The sequence below is a fragment of the Chlamydotis macqueenii genome, chromosome 4 (assembly GCF_036417535.1).
Source record: "Chlamydotis macqueenii isolate bChlMac1 chromosome 4, bChlMac1.mat, whole genome shotgun sequence".
Lineage (NCBI taxonomy): Eukaryota > Metazoa > Chordata > Aves > Otidiformes > Otididae > Chlamydotis > Chlamydotis macqueenii.
In genome coordinates, this window is record NC_141559.1 from 76,231,641 (window position 1) to 76,252,196 (window position 20,556).

Consider the following 20,556-nt stretch of genomic DNA (forward strand, 5'->3'; position numbering starts at 1 on the left):
AAGCACCAGGATTAGCCCTGTTCAAAATTAGGGCCTTATGTGGGAACTGGTGGAAAGTAAATAACTCTCCAGTTCATGTGTCTGAGCAAAATGATACAGGGCCAGAATTAATTAGTAAAAGGTATTGACTGTGGAAAACGGCTAAGTGGAATACTGAAGGCCTGACTGTGAATACTTTGTTAGTCTGCTCTGTGATGTCCTGCACTTCAGGGTCGAGCTGAGGCACACTGAGATCCAAAGATGTCCACAATGTTGGAACAGCTGCATCTTAACTCCTATTCTTAGGTTTGCTTGAATAAATATCACCAGGGCTGAGACCCATCATAAAGGGCTTTAGAAAGCTGACAAAGTAACAAAGACGCCTCACAAAATAGGTCTCAGGCTGAATGCTGGGCTAATATTCTCTAATCCCAAAGGACTTTTCAAACAAACATATCCCCACAGAGGTCTATTTACTCAACAACTGGCATTTAAAATAGGTATATTACCAAGATCCAGCATTCTGTGCCTCTGTTTATACTCTGAAAATCAATATCACAAGAAGAGGAAAGAGTCTTTGGCTGTTATTATCCTCATGACTTTACAATTCGTTCTCTCCCCATTCCCTCCTGAGACGTCTGTGAATAGCTAGGAACCAATAATGTCTTAATTGCCCATGAAAAGTATCCTTAACTGCTAATATAAATATATACTCGGAATGAGGACTTCAGGCTACAGAATGTCTTATTATTTAGGAACTGTAATTATTAATTAAGTGGGTAAATGAATGAAGATTTGTTTGGTTTCTCAAATTTAAGATTGTGTGAGATTGTTGATAGGAATAAAACAAATTTTACTTGGGTTTTAGTTTATTTTTGTTTATCTCTTCCCTTTGATTCTCAATGTGCTTGTTAAATGGAAAAGAAAGATGATGAAAGGAAAATAAATATATACTGTATTTCATTATATCAGTCATATACTGAATCTTTGAAAGAAAAGCAGTGAGTCCATAGATAAGTGTAAGAGATAAATAAGTAAGTCACCAGGCTCTTCTTTTCACATTCCAGCCAATGCTCAGGGGTTCATCTCACACAGTTTTAGACATTTGAAATTTTGAGTTGGAGTCTATGCTTGTCTACGTCTTTCTTTTTCAGCATGTCTCCTGGCAGGACAGAATATCTCAGTGAGCAAGGGTGTACAAGATGGGGAGGTGTCCCAGCGCTGTACCCCAGGAGATGCTCCAGGGGACTTTGGCTCCTGCTGATTCCTGCCACAAACTTAGTTTAACTTCACAAAATTTTCTGTGGTCACGGGGAGCTGAACATGAATTTTGGTCTGCTTGGTGATGAGCACCAACAAGGCACCTCCATGCATCTTCTGACCTTCTTAGCACAGTCCTGTGGACATCAACATTGCCCTGTCCATGAAGCAGCACCATTGGTGCTGGTGTCCCACCAGCCCATGGGCTAGCAATCACTTTTCTGGACTTCTTCCCAGCTGCCTCTCCCTTGGAGAGTATGTGGATGCCAACTGCTGAGCAATCAGAGAGTCTGCTTGGGAGTGCCAGAACATCACTTTTCTACAGTGTAAGAAATTTATTTATAGGGGGGTTTTTTGTTTGTTTTTATTTGCCTTACTCCAGGGATGTGTTTGAGCAACAAAGCTCATTGTAACCATACTCTTTACTATTATCTAGCTCTTCTTGGCAGTGGAGTTCAAAGGAGCTCGTAGAGCTGGAAGGCATCACTACCCTTTTTATTGGTCTTATGGAAACTGAAGCATGAAGATAAGAGCATTCAGCTCAACAAACACCATCCCTGGTGCAATAGCAGTTATTCTGTGTAATCCTGCAGAAACCAACAGCACAGTGTAAGAGGAAAACTTTTCACTAGTTATGAAAGGCTGCTGGAAAGTCCTCACTCTAGTGACCTAAGTGTATAACGCACAAACTGTGGACACCTCAAAGTAGTCCTGTTCCAAATGACAATCACACTGAGGAGCAGTACTCTATTATGCTAGAGGAAGATGCATATTTTCAGTCTTATCTAGTTTAAAGGCTAAATGAAGCCAAGGGAACATTTCCAGTGTGTTGTTGTGATGTTAAGATTATGAGATGTCAAAGCGACTCTAGCAGTTTACATGGACATGCCCCTGTACGTGTGATCTGAACGCAGGGGAAAGGAACATGCCAGAGGTAACCAAGATAATTCAAGGATGTCGTGATGCATTAGCTGAAGGGACAGGCTGGGTAACAGTTCAGAGTCAAAAGGTAGCATAGTGACAACTGGCTGGAGTCACCCGGTCCTAGAGCTTCAAACCTTAACTGGAGCTTTCAAAGGCAGCAGACACATGAAGAAAATCTGCAGAACAAGTTAAGGCTTTTCATCTGTTGACATTCAGAGCTGTGTCTGTTGGAGCAATGGAACGTTAACTCCAAGAGCAGCCTAATGTGGGGAACTAACAGTTGTATGAGCCACCTCTTCCTTCTCCAGGTGGATGTATGATTCCTTGTAACCCAAGACTACATACACATCTTCATAGTATCTCCCTCATAGTACTGGGGACTCCATGGCTGCTAGTATCATGGGGGATGAAAAAATAGCAAAAATGTTGCCCCTTCGTGTTGTTCCAATATGGTGTTCCAAAATCTAACAGGACGGTAAGTTTTCTATTGTGTCTTGTGGTTTTGAAGAGTCTGCAGTGAGGTTTTATCTCCACTATATGTATTAGAAAAGATCCATGTAAATAAATAGTTCTTTGAAGACAGTATCCTCTCCGTTCAATTTATACAGCCAACATATACTGAGGGTGGGCCTGACTTCTCTTCTGGCTGGATTAGACTTCCTCTCAAAATTAAATGTTGATGGGATAATTTCTTGCAGATACAGACTGTCCAGTGCAAGCATTTAGCAAGTAAAATGATGCAAAGAATCTGGCACAAGTACAGAAGAGAGAACCCCCCGAATCAAATCACCCGCCTCCACCTTTGTCCCGGTGCAGCAGTGGATACATTAATGCTGTTCCTTTTTCTTAAAACTTCTTTTACGTAGGTAAAAATTACAAAGAGGCAAAATAGCAAATGAACATGTTGTCAATATTCAACGCTTCCTTGATATTACAGAATTTACAGAGTAGAAGTCATACACACTTTGTTCTGTAACTTTCCAATGTAAAGATCATTTCAAAAATCATAAACTAAAAGAAGAAAGATTTGAGAGGGGAAAAAAATCACTAATTTTTAATATTTTCTTCTATGGTGGAGAAAGGGAGAGGAATAGTACATGAATAAAAAATAATTATTTAATTTAAAATAGAAATATTCCCTAGAATGATAGAACAAAACTGTTTAATTAAAAGTAATTTTTTTTTAATTTCAGGTTGAAACTTTGTGTTAAAAGTGTTATAGTTCAAAAAAAATGTTCATTTTTTAATAAGACCTATTTTCCAAGAGAAAACATCCACAACATCCTTCATGCAAGTAAAGCATATGAACACGTTATCATGTTCTTTGAAGCATCCAGTCACTTGGATGTGGCTATCTTTAATGTTTGCTTGCAGCCATGGAAATGACATGTGTTTCCCCTTTCGGCACCATAATGACTTTATCAAGACTCTAAAACTATGGAACTTCAGTGTTTTAAAAAAACAAAAAGGAATTCAGCTGCTCTTGTGAGTCTTCTGTGCTATCTGTATAAGAGGTCTAACACTCTTCTGCTTCAGAGAAATGAAAGCATTGACATCTTTCCAATAATCCCCAAAATCCAGTGAGTTCCCAGAGGAATGGAGGTACAGGTATCCCATGTTGCAGGATAGGTGATCTCTCCTGGAGATGGATGGCAGCAAGCGCAGGGTGGTAGCAAGAGGTCACTTATTTTCTTAGACTTGCTTGTACAGTTGGAAAGAAACAGAAAATTCTGTGACTAAGTTTTGAAGTGTTCAGGACCCAAAAGAAGAAAAGAGCTGTTCTGACAAGCCTCATCTTGCAGGTAGATCCTATTTTGGCAAGTGTAGGGAATACCTGAGCATTTACAAACTGACTGAAATTCTGAGCAGACCAAAGCCTGTAGAGGTGGTAGAGAAGTTTCTAACTGGAGAGGAACAACTGGAAGAAAACTTCTCAATCTTTGCTGGAGGAAAGAAAGGGGAAGTTTTAATGTTTTCATTCTGAGTTGTGCACCCCAAAGGGGCATTCTACATTTTAGAAGAAAGTTCAGACTAGCTGGATTTCAGATGGGTCATGGTTAATCTACCTCTGAGGTGATTCATCTCAATCTGTCACTCTGTTTTGAACTTCATGAAAGGAGAGTTGCTTTGGCTAACACTGAGGGACTGGGCAATTTGTTCATGCAATTGTTACAGGGTTAACATCAACAGAGGAAAAAATTAGCGTCATGGTTAAGGTCCAGACTCCTTAACTGAGCCTGGGCTTCTTCCAATTGCCATTTTCGTGATACTGGCTTGCATCTGGAGGTTACTATGAAGAACAGCTTGCCGTAGGCTTTAACCACAGCCAGATGATCAGTAACTTTATTTGTCAGTGTGAGGAATCGAGATGATACAGCATGCAGTCTGTTGCAGTAGGTACCAGAAGATTCATATGGGGCAACAGAAATTTTCAGTCTTTGTGCTCTTGTTCCACAGCAAGCTCCTGCCTTTGGTGCTCAGAACTGCTCCCAAGCCTGCCCCGAGGCAATAGCTTGCCTCTGTGGCAGCTTCCCAAACACATCCTGGCAAGTTATGGGGGGACCTCCCTCCAAGGGCAGTGCAGACATACCCAAAGATATTGATGGCAGGCAGCTGAAGCACAGCTACAAAGACCTTTTCATCCATCAGGGGTGTTACTGGCAGCTCCTGGCGTGCAGCGCTCCTTCTGCTATCGCTGTGAGCAGGGAGCGATACCCCTCTGCCGCGCTTCGTCCTGCTTTTTCAGGTAAAGCTGAACAGAATCAGCAATGTGACTTGTCCAAGGCCACCCAGATTGAGCACAGTGCTTGGAAGAGGATCCATGTCTCCTCGCTCCCAAGTTCAAGGAGGAGGGAGAGAGTGGCTTGTTGTTTTTTTTTTTTAAGAACAAGACCTTCCTTCCTGTAGGTTGCCGAGCGCGCTGGCACTGGCCATAGCAAACAGTCTCAACTTCGGCTCTATACAAGAATGAACTGGGCAGAATTTCCAAGCGATCCGAGTGCCGTCTGCTGGGACCCGGGGAGAGAGGCTTCCAATCCAAACAAAGCAGGGAAAGCATTATGCAAAATCACTTCTCCATCCCCTTCCTTCCCACTCTTTCTCTTTGCATCGTGTTGACGGGATGTTTCTCCTGGCCGTGGTTGGGCTACTGGTACACCCTCCACATGGTCTTCTGCAGCCCCAAGAGTTAGAAATGCTGTTTCACAGAAAGGTTCCGGATTTCATAAACTGGCTTCATTTCACATGGGTGTGAAACCCAGCCTTCTCTTAAATCTTCCATAAAGGAAAGTCCCCCCATCCCATTCAAATAAATAAATAGATAGATAGATAGACAGACCGGTAAATAAATAAATATTTTTTTCTCGGGCAATTCCAAATGGATTGTTTCAAGGAAATGAATGTTTGTTTGTTTTTTTTTCTTTCAGATATTGAGTGTTTCTACAGGCTCTGGGTGTGGGTAAAGGCGTTGGAGGGCCCTGTGCAACATCTACCTACAGCAACATGCCCCAGTGCTTCTCCATCAGCCGTATGGAAGAGATGCCATAGCCAGTTTTATAATGAAGCACATGGTACAGAAAAAAAAGAAATTTAAGTCCAAAATTGCATTTGAAAGAAAAGCTAAAGCAAATTTCGTTTCAGAATGTCCAAGTAGCACATTTTGACACTACCAGAGCTTTTCCTCTCTTTTTCAGATGATTTTGCAAAACTTTTCAGTTGAGATGACACTCGCATCTCTGAGAGGAGAGACCTACATCAGAGTTTTTCCAAGTAGCCCCAGAAGAGATGTTTTGTTTCCTAATGAAATCCATTTTCTAATAGATTAAGTATTATTCTCTTGTTTTTTACAATGCAGTTCTGTGGAGGTCAACTAGGGAAATGGGATGACTCCAGGCGCACACAGCCCTGAATCCCAGTCACAACTTTGCCACTTGTCGTATTTAGGGATGTCCCTTGGCACAGACAGTTTTTCCTGTGAAAAACAGCAGAAGCACTTTTTGCCAGAGCTTGTTTATGGTGCTAGCAGGAAGCACCGAGCAAACCAGAAATACCTGTGTGCTGAGTGGGAGCAGTGCAGCTCACCCCTTAGCTGCGTCTGCAGTTGCGCTTGTCAGAGCACGGCCAGAGGTTCTGCTCTGCTTTTCTACTGCCTTTTTTTATTTTTTTTTAAATCAGAGAGCATAAATGAATAGAAATACCGAGGACTTGAGATGCACAGAAGAGATTTGACTTTCTGTAAGAGCTGTGCACTCAGTCTCAAAAATCAGGCCCTCCTCCAGAGTTTGAAATTTGGCATCGAAACAGCAGACCACCGTAAATCATTAGCCGCTTCTGGAAATCTCAGCCAATTCCACAGAAAATGAGAAAACCTTCCGCTGGAAGCTAAAAGAACAATCCGTAAGTGGTTTTAACAGCTACTGTGTGTCCCGGCTGTACTGAGCTATTTAACCTGAGACCAAGTTTCTTCCCAGGCTCCTGGCCCAACATGGCATGTTTTCTCTGCTGGAGATTCAGTTCTTGTACATCATGTAGTAAATATAAAAAAAGGAGGTTTACAGCCCAGTGAATAGAGAAATCTCTTTCCAGGTCAATGCAAGAAATTATAGAGCATTGGAAAGCCCTAGTTTTATCTCCTGCCAAAGGAGGGATTAAGCTACAATGATTCCCAGGCCCAGGGCCTTTTTTTTTTTTTCCCTTTGCCTCTGCCTTCTTTGAGTGCAAATTGACAGAGACGAGTTTTCACTCCAAACAGCTGTCTGTTATTTGAATGGAGTCAGTTCCTAATCCCGCACATGACTGCCATCAGAGGCTGCTGTAGTGGAAATGTTTCTCGTATCAAAACAAAGTCTCTGGCACAAAGATCTGTTTGAGAGGGCTCTGCGCGTAACCTCGGCTTTCAAATGCTATCTTTTCTCTGAAGGCACTGCTCTGCTGGCTACCAAACTAGTCATTACTCATTTAATTAAGAAAAGATGCACTCTATTTTGCATAATTATAAAGAAGGAAAATCAATGTAAGATGCTCAAATGAAAATCATTTGTTGGAATCTTTCTATTTATTTTTCTTTTAATGTGTGTTTTCCCTCCCTCAATTTTCATTTGGAAATCGGAGCTTCAAGTGAAGTGGGCTGAAATAATGAGTGGGATTGTTCTGAGAACTGTACTTCCCAAAGATCAGTTGCTGGAAATGCTCATACCAACCATTAATACTAAAATGTCTAGAAGTTTAGGTAGAATAAACATTCTAGGTATTTCTCTAGTTACTTGCCAATCCGTACTTGTTTTTCAAAAACTCAAAAGGTCATGCACTCCTGATCTACATAACATTTAATTCCAAATATTGTCACCTTTGCTGGCCTCAAATTAGGGAGAAATATCCCAGCAGGTGCAATAATGCCATGCAGTTTGAGTTGTCATGGAAAAGCTGAGTTCTCTCACCGCTCCCACTGACAATTTCCTTCCTGAGTTTTGGCAAAGGACTTGTTCTGCCTGCCTCATGCCCTGTCTGTAAGACCATAACAGCAACACTTCTGTTGTTAAAAAGGTCTGTCCACTCATTCCGTCAGGAACTGCTTCTCACTATGTGTTCATACAACAGCGAGGACACTGCATCTTTTTGTAGTCACACTTATACCAAGAAGAGCCGTCACTGAGTTAAAAACACACAGAAGGAGATTGACCTTTCAGTAAAGCTGCAGAAGACCAGTGTAGCATGTCTCTATATCAACACTGAAACCAGGACTCAACTGGTCAAGTGTAAGTATTCAAATCTGTAAATTTTTGGTTAGGAGAGGGGATGAATATTCTGGATACTCTGGATCTTTCTGAACACAGCCAGGTAAGGTGAAGTGAGATGCTATGACACCTCCAGGGAGAAGCACTGCTAACAGCGAGGTGTTGAGCTCTGGGAATATCTCAATTCTCATGGGCAGTCAAAAATGGGTGATGGGTTCCCCCACCACTGCTGGGTGTCATCTCTGCAGCATCAGAGGCTGAGGAGGGGACAAGACAAAGCAAATTTCATCTACTGGTTTAGTGTTATATTGAGGTACTGCTAGGACAGAAGGGTGTGAGGTTGGCATCATCTTCAGGGATGGGAGGGTTTTGGGTAGGAGCAGTGTCACTGTGAAGGAGGCAAGCAACCATGCTGAAGACAAGCACTACAGGGGAAAAGAGAGGAAGGAGGGGAAAGTGGTACATGAATTGGCAAAACGCGAACAGTGGGAAGGGCTGGAGCTTGATGGGCCTTGACAGAGCTAGCACAGCCCCTGCAAAGGCACATCGAGTGCTTTAGATAATGAAAAGGTCTGTGCTGAAACATGTCTCACTGATTAATTACTTCATTTGGTGCAGTAATCCCTCTCAAATTGACCTAATGCTCAGTTCAAGAAGCACTGGAAACTCTGGCAGGGTCGGCTTGCCCCGCCAGCGGCTGCTATTGGGACCCTTGCAGGTGCTTGGCTGGCTCTCCCTGCTTGCCAGGGACAGACAGCAGTCGGTGCCAGTCACACTGCCACGATGAAAGGGATGGTCTATCAAAGCAAAGAGCACGATGAGACAGCTTGGAGAGGTTGGTCAGCAGAAGTGGCCTCCAGCAAAGACAATGTCTCACTACTGTGAAGCACCCTCGGTTTAAAAGTGATGTTCACTCCCTTCCTTCAGTGAACACACTGACCTCCTCTTTGTCTTAACGTGTCCCTGATGGGGAAATGCTAACAACTAGGAACACTTTTCAGTCCAAACTGAAAAGCTGCTGTCAGGAGCTCATCAGCAGCTAATGAGGAGCAATTTGGATCTGCCCTTTGGGAGGATCCTGCATAAGGTGGCAACTGGGGCAGAACCACAGATATCTTCTGTGAGCTGGCGGGGATAGAAGGCGACAATGGGCTTCAGAGGCTTGGTCCAAGCCAGCAACTGCACCAACCCGCTGACCTGTGGTGAAGATACAAGGAGAAAGCCCCTCAGGGGCAGCAGGATACAGAAGGCAGTGGGATATGGAGAGACATGTCTTCTGCACAGCCTATGCTGTGGTTTTCTGCAAAGGCAGAGAGGCAATAAAACCAGAAATGTTTGTTTGCTTGTTAGTTCATGTAGGTGAATAGAAATTCCCCTTTTCATTGCTGAAATAACCGATCATCTTAGAGATAGGATCCATCCTGCTTTCAAAACTCCCCGAGTAACTTCAGTCCAACGCCACTAAGGCCTTTGCTTAGGAGTAGGGGAATTTTACTCAGCTCTCCGCCCTGCCTGACCTGAGATGGGCCCCAAGGGTGGGCCAAGGCATTCTCAGAAGTTCCAATCAGCTCCTGCACCTCAGACGTTCGTCTCTGCTCCTGCCCCACCTCATGGTAGGACCACCGCTTGGCCATGCACCACAGCACTGGGGCAAAACGTCAACCTGTAGTTTTTTTCTGAAAGGATGCTTTTAACCTCATTTCAAAGACTTACAGCATCTGCCTGTGGCCATCTGTCCTGACACAGCAAGAGCAACAGCTGATGGTAGCACATGGACAGGAACAAGTGGGATTGCTGGGAAAGAAGGATATCTCAGGCCAACTTCTCCACCAGATCTAGTATTTTATAGAACTGTCCTTGTTCTTTAGCTTAGGTGACTCTCCATCTTCCTGCGTAAAGCACCAATAAAACCATTCTGCTTTTTAACAGATTTTGTGTGAAGGGAGGTATTGATGTCTATTGATGGAGGCTGTTCTGTTGCCTCAGGTAGGTGACACCATCTGAAAAAGGTTATTTACGTCTGCATTTTCTCACAGTTTGGGACAAGGTGATAGTAATGGGAGAGAGTTCTCAGGTGGCAATGGGAACTTCAGACTTTATTCAATATAATGGCTGTATAAGTGCGGCTTTATCTCTGATAAATTCTTTTTTTAACTGACAGGAAGTTTTTCTTTCCAAGTAAGCAGCAATGTTCACTATGACAGTTTGTTTTGGGGGTAAATTTGGGAAGTTTGAATTTTTAACATTTCTCAAAATTTTGGGAGGACATTTTTTCAAAAACAGCAGAAAAGTTTGAAGAAGAAATTTAAATGAAAAAGTACTTTCAGAGCTTTTCCCAACTCCTCCCCCAGACAAGACTTACCATAATCCACAGTGTTTCCAGGTCAGAAGCTGAATGGCTTTTGGTATCACTTACAAGAACAGAAAATGGTCAAAGCCTCTTTACAGAGCGGGTAGGCAGGGAAAAACTGATCTCCAGCATTTTAAATCTAAATTTCACCATCAAAAGACAGTGAAGAAGCATGTCCTGTTCATCCAAGCAGTAGACTGAAAAGTTGGCTTGTTTTCTTAATTTCCTTTCCAACCAACTTTGATTGTCTGTAAACCTCTACAGATCATGTTCAAAATGGCTGTAACTGATATGCAGGTCAGTTTATGGAGTGTCCCTCAGGCTTGATCTTCAGTGCCATTATTTTGGGTTTTTTTTGCCTTTCCTGGGCCTTGTTACTAACAGATATGTGGAGTCGGAGGGGATAACATGAAATGCTTTGAAGAAATGCTTTCATTAATGCACATCCCACAAGCCACAAATGCTCCAGGGAACCTTTACCAAGGGTTGCTTAAACATCTTTTCCAAGAAACAGTCCCTTTTTATCATCATCCTGGTCCCTCACAGCCCAGCGGAGGGTTAGGGTTGTCCAGGAGACACTGCGCTCCTGAGGGCGTGAGGAGGGAGGAAGATGAAGAACTGGAGATTGCTGGCTGGGTCCTTGGGTGGTCATGCATGGTAGGAGGACCCCCTCCTCTCTGCGCATGCAGTATGTGTGCACATGTGTGGGGCTGCCAGCGGGGACATGCAGGAAAGTAGGTTTCTGCAGCAGGATCCTTCAGATAAGAGTGTCCTGGCTCCACTTTCCCCCACAACTGTCAGTCCACTTCTCAGCCACCAGCCTCTCCTTTGCTTTCCCCGCTTTGAAACAAAAGGTCCGTTCAGGGAATGCCAAAGTGCAACTGGATAAAAATGAAAAAAAAGCCGTCATCTTTCCGTCCGCTCCTCTTAGGGTGCCTGAAAGGGCATGCTCAGCATGCAAAAAAAACCTGCTGACTTCACACTCTGCTGGAGAAGGTGATTTGAAACCAACAAAAATAATTGTCACTGTGTTTAGCCAGAGTCAATAAAAGCACTAAGGGCCTGGCAGTGTCAAACCCAGGAGAAAATAAATTGCCAGTTCATGAGCACTCCCTACAATGTATCCTGAAAAGAAGTTTTCTTTCCTTTCTCCTCAGACAAAAAAAATGATGGGGAGGGAGAGGGAGACAGCTGAGATGGAGGAGAGCCTGGCAACGTATATTTCATGTCTAATGATATTGTTTTAGTGGTGAGCAATAAACTGTGGGGTCTTGAATGATGGCGTAGGAAAGAATAAATAAAAACACTGCTCACACTGATTGCCTGTTGGATCACATAGTAAATCTGAAGTAAAGTGTCTTATTCATAGGGACAGGCAAAAAAGTTGCAAAAGCAATGGAGTGACATGATCTATCTTTTCCAAAATACCTATGATTTTGGATGCCCAGTCTGAGATACAATCAAGGGGCTCGATTTCAGAAAGGGGAAGAGTTCAGCACAGTCTCCAAATTGTTAGCATGCTTTAGACCTGAAAAATGAAGGTGTCTAGTGCTACAACTGCAGGAGATCAGACTCGGGGGGATCAGACCCTCCATAATCATGCCTGGTTTTACTCCCTAGCTCTGCCAATCTCCCTAACAGCATTGCCCCCCTTTTACAAATCTTGCCTCACCAAAAGCCACTAGCCACTTTCGAAAACCAAAGCCAAAACCAGCATTCTAATAGTTTCCAGAGATCATAAGAGCATGAGGGAAAGCCACGTCTAAGTGATCTTTTATTGGATGTTTTAACAAAATTAACCAGAATACGGTAGGATGTAGAGATGAAAAAGTCAGGCAGAAAATAAACAGTGCTATTTGTGTTTCCTTTTCTGTGTTGTTTACCTTTGCCCTGGTAACTTCCTTCTATTTTAGCCTTGTTTGTCTGAGCAGTGTTAGGCGCACAACATGAGGGACTTCATTTTCAACCTGAAGCTGTATCCTGGGGGTTGTTAGACATCGGTGCAGACCTTAAACATGCGTGGTATTTAGGGGCTCACCTCTGAACATCCTACTCAGTGTATGAAAGACATCTTCTCTATGAGGAAGGACCCACTGCCCAATGATACTGACCCATGCCATCTTTTAATTGTTTTAAATAAAAAATGCTCATTCATTGAGTCCAGAGTGTCCTGGTGAGCATGAAGGCAGCAGCTGACCCAGACAGTTGAGGGGCCCTGGAAGGAAATTGTCAGCATACAGAAGCAGGGATGGGATTGAAATGAGACAGCCAGTGACCACTTTTTTTTTTTAGAATGGATGGAAAGTGCTGGCCAACAAGAAGGGAAGGGAGTTGGGTTTATATGTCTCTTTGGCCCATCTGCCACAGAGACCTTGATACCTCCCAGAAGCGAGGAACATCCCCAAACAAACAAGGGTAGAAATACCATCTTCTCTCTCCTGGTTCAAGAGGCCTATGTTGCCTGGACAAGGTGACCACCATTTGCCCCCATCCTTGGGGCTGGATCTATCCTGAAGAAGATTGAACCAAAAAGCAGGTTGTTTTTCTCCTGATCACCTCTGCCATCCCTTGGCTGCAAACCCAGGTGGGTTTCACAAAGGTAAAAAGAGCTTTCATAGAGAAAGTCAAAAGGCTGAATACCCAGCTGCCCGGCAATGGAAAATACCCGCTGCTGCATGCAAAACCTCGTACCAGGTTTTTAATTAGATATGACAGCTCATGGTTCAAGCATGTGAGGAATTTGAGGCTAGATGAAAAGGGACTGGGCAGAGATCAATGGGGATAAAGAGGTAGTGATAAGGAGAAGGACCTGCTTAATCTTGTTTTTATCTCTGTTTATTTATCCTCTGTCAGCGGTGCTCTCCTGATCAAACACACAGGCATGTAGAATCCAGTGCACTTACTCCTTACGACATGACAATGACAACAGAGCTGGCACTCACATCCCTGTCCACCTCGTCCCTTGGCAAACAGGGTTGTCTGCTGGCGGACATGCAGCCATCGCTGCCCATGTTTGCTCTCGGGCACTCATCGGCTCATTGAGGCACTCAACTCTGGCATGTCACTTTTCCCTTCCCTTGCAGCTGATAACGAGTGTTGCTCCTCTCCCACACCTTCACACTTGACAACTTGCACAGTGTCTGGGCTGGAGACGGGCAAGATGAGTTCATGAGGTGTCGGAGAATGGAGGTTCTTGGCCCTCACCTCCCGCCACCTCAAGGAGCCCACCTCTTCTCAAGCTATTTTTACTCTGCATGTAATTTTATTTTTTTAAGGTGTAGAAGTCACAGTTTGCATTGCCCCTCAAAAAAAGGCACTCTGCAGATGAGAGGGTGAGGGTCCGGGGGCCCTTGTGGAGCTCAACAGGGGAGCATCACACGCCAAGTCAAGACAAGGCTGGGCGCTTGTTCATTAGACCTCGTCATTAGGGTTAAGTGGGGATTTCATCTCTGATTTACACTCTTTCTGATGGCTCTGCTCTATCTCAACTCCAAATTTGGGCCCAAAATACATTTCTCTGCTCCTTGGGGTTTCACCAGCCTGTTTATACAAAGCAGGGGTGCTGGACAGCCTCTTCAGTGAAGAGACTTGAGGAAAATGCGGCTGGGATTTTCATGAGATGTGGGGCTCAATATTCCCATCTGTACTAGGGCCCTTTCCACTGCCTGAATACCCAATCAAACTAAGCCCCAGGGCAGCTCCTTGATTTAGAGCAGCTGAGGGTATAGCTGGATTTTTGGAGAGCACACATGCTGTGACTCCAGAGGAGAAACTGGTCTCTAAAGTGCAGAATATATGGCCATATATTCTCTGAGCTATTTCTAGCCCCCTAGACTTGTTGAATAAACCTAATTCAAGCAAGGCTATTTTAACATATCATTGCATCTATGATTTGTCTGCCAAAAGTGTAACATGCCTTGCATCCATGCAAGGCTTCTCTACAGAAGATTGCACGAGGTAAAATATTTCCAGCATTGTCCTAATTACCAGCAATCCCTTCCTGCAAATTAGCAATTTCTGTAAGGCACTAGAAAATATTAATCATCATAACCACTAGCGTATCATAGGTTTAATTTCCAGTCTAGGTCAATGTGGAGGGAAGATGTTGATGGCGTATTTCAGTACTTGCATTGGCAGTGACGCTACCGAAGACTGTATACAGCACTTTCACAAATTCAGATCCATTTCTTTCTAAACTTAGATATTTTATTGAAATATCCAAGCTAAACTTACTCAGTTTAGACTATTGCTGTAGTCTGCAGAAGTTACCAAGAGAGCGAGCTGGTCTGCCTCACATCTTCTGGCAGTGCCTTATTCTTTCTGCTGTATAAGGAGGAAACCTTCAGTGACAGTGTCCCTTGCTTAAATAACTACACTTGTAACAGATGAATCAAGCCAAGGCATTTTTACAAATTACTTTTTAACCCCCTCGGCACCTTTGAGATAACCAAAGGCTTCACAGGTGTTCTATACCAGGAAAGAAATACTGTTTGCTTTACACGTTTCCCAGTGTCCACTGGGGACAGAGAGCATCTTTGGGATGGAACAGCCAAGATGTTGTTGTTTATCTGTCCAAAATTGGTTAGGAAAATCTCCTATCAGGACCAATAGCCAACAAAGACCAGTGTGTTTGAATAATATAGAGCTCCTAAGGTTGCTTTCATAGATGAGGCTTGCAGCTGACCCATCTATAACTACTGTGTTGTCATCCAGCATTACCCATGTGTCTGCACTATTAGCACAGCTGCTGTGCTACCAAAACTCCACTGCTACCCCTCATCCTTCTCCTTCAGAAGCAAAAAGCCACGGGGCTGCTGAGATCTCCCTGCGACTCTCCTCCCCTAGGTCCTGCAACACTGTCTCTAGCTGCGGCCCTTCCAGACAAGTCCACTAAGGGTTATGGTAAGTCACTCTCCCCAGGGCCACCACCAGTGACCAGCTCCTGCATCAGTTGCAGGCAGATTGCAAATCCTCACCCCCTTTGTGGGCACAGAGGCAAGCTGCTGCAGCAGTCTCCTTAGGTTAGCTCAGTAAGGATCTTCTTAAGAAGAATATATGAAAAAAAAAAAGAATGCCCAGGACATATACATCTCTAGAAGGAGATTAAAGCTTCCTTTTTTTGGCAAATCTTCAAAAGTTGTCCAAGAAATGGGAGGAAAAAAATCCCCAAATTACAAATTGTTTCAAATTGTTTTTCACCTACGTGTTCAGTTTCTTGTCAACAGACTTTGAATTTTTTTGTGATGTGTTCACACCGGGAAGAAACTCCATGTGCTCCCTTCTAATCCTTCCCCAAACCTCACCCTTACCATGACCCTTGTCATGACCCGTGTAGCTATCAGAGAGCTGTGACTCCTTATCATCTTAATATCACCTTGCTCCCCTTTATCTAATTAGCTGTCTCCATCTCCTGCAAGGCACAAGAATCAGATTTCTTAGGTGCTACCCTGACACAGATAATAAGAGTGATTTTAAGTGTGTTTGGGGTTTGCAGGGGCTGCAGCAGTGAATGGGATGAGGACTATCATGCAAACCTGACAGGATCTGGATGCTCTTGGGCAGAGGTGGGGGATTTAGACTTGGGCTGTTCCTCACCTAGCTACATTTCTTATCACTCAAAAAAATATCAGATTGAGTCACTTTTAGTATTATTTAGCTCTAGTCAGAGAAGAAATACGAGAACCAGAGCTGGCATTGAACCGCAGCACACAGGATGAAATTTAGTCTGTGTCCCCCCGCAATCTGAGGATATTCACATCCAGAGTGCCCTGAACTCACAGTGTGTTTAGATCCAAGAGATGCAGAAAACATTAAAAAAAAAAAAAAAGAGAGAAAATGAATGAAAGGAGACTGAAGAAGAAAAAACAGGGAAAAAAAATCTTTACTACATCCTGAAGATGTAGTAAAGGCAAAGCACTTTATTAAATGTTAATGACACATTAATTTTTGGCTGAATTTTCTTTTGAATTTCTCTTCTAATGCCTTTGCCCCTATTATTCCTTTGTTCAACCTAGCTATCTCTTAATCTGCTGAAGAAACATAGCTTCCCACTATTCTTTAAGTGTGAAGTGCAGCAAGCAATGCCTGCTAACTATTTTTGCTCAAACTGAGGACCGCAGTCCAGACCCCTGTTAGCATTTTCTCCTTCCTAGGTCCTGACCCATGGCTGATACCTATGAATGTGCCAAGTGAGAGAAGCATGTTTTTTTTCTTACCCACATACACTGGCACTGCTTGTCCCAGAGGCTCCGTGGCCATTTCTGTTTTCTGATCTGGCATCTTTTCTGATCCCTTGGCCAGTTTGGAGCAGGCAATGACCTTTCATTACAAGCAAGTGGTGGTACAATGTGTTCAGTACAGAGAGAGCAAGGGTGTATGTGAACACCTCTCCCGTGGAACTGGAGCCAAACTGGGACTAAGGAGGTCTTTTAAGAAGTATGTTTGTATTACTGATGACCTTTTAGAAGATATGACTGTTCTGTCCCATTTCTTCAACCAAATTTGGCCTACCTTGCACTGCACAGGCCTGATGAGCGTGCAGCTGAGGTGATTACTTTGCATCCCATGGCAAGAGTGCACCCGTAAGCAGGAGGAGCCTGACAGTCCTCAGTTGCATATGGTTTTTGAATAACTCATTTCCTTGTTTTCCTGAGAGGTCATGCTCTTTCCACTGCTTGCTTGTGTAAATGAAGTAAAGGATTTTTTTTAATTTTATTTTTTTAAAGACTGCTAACCTTATGCCCTCAATGAACTCAAAGTTTTATCAGCTGGTTTCTGAAAATCAGACCTACTGATCCCCCATCAAGACTGAACTCACCTGCAGCAATCAAAATGGCTACAAGCACAGCCATAATTTCCATACTAGAAAGCTAGTGTCTGTGTTCGCGCTTGTGTGGATGGTCCACAGATGGTCCCATATGGGAAAGGTGAGGAGCTTGCGCATAAACCTTGTGTCTTCATTTTAACACCCACCAGAAGAAGCATCCTAAAGCAAGTGTACTTACATTAGTATGTTGAATTTCTCAATTTTCATTCTCAAATTTCAGCTCAGCAGAGCTGAAAGCAGGAATTTTCATTCCTAGTCTTATGTGGGTGCTCTGAAGATTGACCCAGTTGCAACGTGCCTCAAATTAAACTGGTTTGGGGTTTAGGAGACCTGATTTTTCACTTGTCACTGCCTTACCACCATGTACATCTAGGGCTGCTCCTCCAAGACAGATCCCCCCAGATCCAGCTCCTACACTTGGCAGTGCTTGTCTGGTGCTTCTTGGACAGGAATAGTGACCCTATGGCAGAAATCTTTCATGAGGAGGAAAAACAATGTAATTTTAAGGTGTGGCATACTTATTGAGCAAGGTTCACCTGCTGTCATGTGGGCATATTTTTTTTAAGATGCTCCAGAGTTGTCCATGAACCATAAATCAAGCCAAGGATGAGTAAGTAACTCACTAGGCATAGGTATTTCTAAGGTAGATATCTAAGGGAAAGTGCAATTATTTCCACCTCCTGAACCCATGATTGTTACTCTGATTAAATACCTGACAATATTTAGATTTAAAATTCCCCAGGTAGGGATTGAAGATGTGTTCTGTATGTATTTAGCATCGGGGATCAGATGTCTATGGGAGGATGCTAGACACAGGTTACACAGAATAAAGAATAAATAAAAGTATTGTTCAGGCTGGTTCATTTTAACTTTTTTTTTTTAATTGCTCACTTTGTTTTGAGGTGGTTCTATGATCAGCCAAGTACTTTTGCATTCTCTTGTCCTGTCTCTGAAACTGAAGGCAATATTTGAAAATGCTGAAATTGAGGGGCCAGGCTACCCAGACGCATAAACTGGCCATAGCACTCTGATAGCAGTGATGTCCCAGTGAGCAGACTGATCTTGAGAAAGTGAACAGGTACAGAATGAGTTTAAGAACTTTACAGTAGAGACAAGGAAGGATCTGCACATTATTCAATAAATCTCAAACTCCTGGTGATCCAGATGGTCCCTTTGCTCTTTTACTGATGTGTGATCATTAGCAGAGATGTGTAGCCTGTCAGTAAATCAACCTAAATACTTTGTTATAATAGTCCTCATTACAGAACATTGATAGATTAACTGTGCTCTATTTCAGTTTATGAGCAAAGCTCTTTGCTCTCCCTGGCAGTGTGATTAATGTGAGGTTCACATACTTAACATTAGAGACCGGTATTTATGGCCTTAAAAACATCAAGAAAAAAGCAAAATGTCTGCTGTGACAGCGTATATAGTACAAGTGTCAAATCTTATCAAGGATCCTCTCATCCATTATAGCTTCAAGAGGTGCTATCGTTTACCAGGCTGACCCGGCAGACCTCGGAGCCTCATGGTAACATTCTTTGTGTGGTAATCCAGTTAAGAGCAAAATGTAGGCTAAGTGAGACATAGCTTAACACTTTCATATACTCAATAAAACCATTACTGGAAAAGAAATCATCAGCAAGTCAGCCAAAGCCATTCTTCTCCGAGAGGACAGGATGGAGTCAAACTTAGCCAAGTGAAGTGATTTTCTCCCTCCCTTGCTGTACAAACATATTGTGAGCAGTGGTGCTGCTACTGATGCGTGGGTGGTGCAAATATAGGGGGGACCAGAGGGTAAGGTTGAGGCATGGTCCAAGCCATGCAATCACATCAACCTTTGCAATGACTACAGTTGTTTTCAGTGATACTATTCTTTAATCAAGGGGGATGAAACTTAGCAGGGGCTTGCAAAAGAGTTATAATGGCTTTGTCTGCAATGCAGCTTCAAAGCTTCAGGGAGCACAATTCCTGTTTCTGTTGAACTAATTTCTCTTATGGGCCTCAGAATCCAACATCTTGATTGAGGGAAACAGATCAAATAATCTCAAGTTTGGACATCCTGTTGCAAAGTCAAACTTCTCAACAAGACCTGGATTGCTCTGCCTCCAAAAGGGACATGCCTTTAACGGGCACGATCTGCTTGAGGAGCGGCACTGCTCGGTGGTTGCCATCACAACATGTTTCATAGATGAGCTCAGAGACAGCTTGACCAGGTTGATTTATTAATATGCTCCTATAATAGGACAGGTGCTACTGAATGACTAATACTGGCCCTATTCAAGGTATCAGTTAAGCACTGAAAGGCACTTAAACATGCACGTAGTCACAGATACGCCTCAGTGTTGTTGACTTCAAGGAGACGCCAACAAGCAGTTAGTCAAGCACATGCTTAAGTACTTCTATGAATCAGGGCCATTATGTGATTGAACTACTTGTGGTGTTTGTGAAAATACTGATAGATTACGAAAGTTTCATTGACAAAAGGTTGAGTGATTTTTTGTCCAGAAATGTGAAGGACTATCATCCAGCTTTCTCTCTTTGTCTGAACAGGTTCAAAAGACACATCTCTCATGTGCTGAAGGTGAGTAACTGCAAAGAGCTCCAGTGTGCTTTGGTTTCAGTGTACATTTCAGTGGATTTCAGGCACACAACGACAGGGAGGTTCAGGGATTGTGATTTCTGGGCATGTTTTACCACGTCTAAACCCAAAGAAACTATGTGCAGGATCAGGCTGTGAACCAATAAAGTGCAAACAACAGGTAGGACTAAGTTTGGAAGGAAGTTAAACTGCACTTAAAGATTCAGCCAGCTTTATTCACATGCCTGTGCACCAAATCAACAGACTGTTTCTCAAAGGGGAGACTTTAATTGGCATCGTAATATACTGCCCAACTTCCATCCACCACTCGATCCCATGCAAGAGTCTGCAGGCAGTGTGTTTCACATCAGCCCCATAATTTGAGGGTTAAAGTGCTATCCAGCACTGGGAAAAGAGTTTTGGATGCTTTATCATTTTTTTTTTTTTTTAATGATAAAGAGCTCTCAAACTCAGCTGTGAGTTGAAGTTAAATCACTGTCTCTAAACGCCTGGAGTCAGTGGCAGCTTTCCTGAGCTGTGCATAGATGGGTGCTTACAAAATGTCTCCATTTGATGTAAGGGCTTGCCGAGGAGTTCACATTTCCTCAGAGATTTATTGGGGGAGAGGGCAGGCTTGTGCCAGACTTGAAAGAGAACATGCTTCTGCGAGATAAATTCATTTTCGTGTTTATTTATCTAGAGTAGAAAAACGGTTCTGCCTAGTAGAGCATATGCTGGGTGTAATGAAAGACAAACGTCAGCTTTTGAAGGAAAACACCCATTCATCAAAGGACACGGAAGAACAAACAACTTGTTCATTAAAACACAACTGAAAGGTGGCTTCTCCTCTCCACTCCACCTGCTTTCCCAAGTTGGGGGTTGCATGGGAAACTGCTGCTTTCCT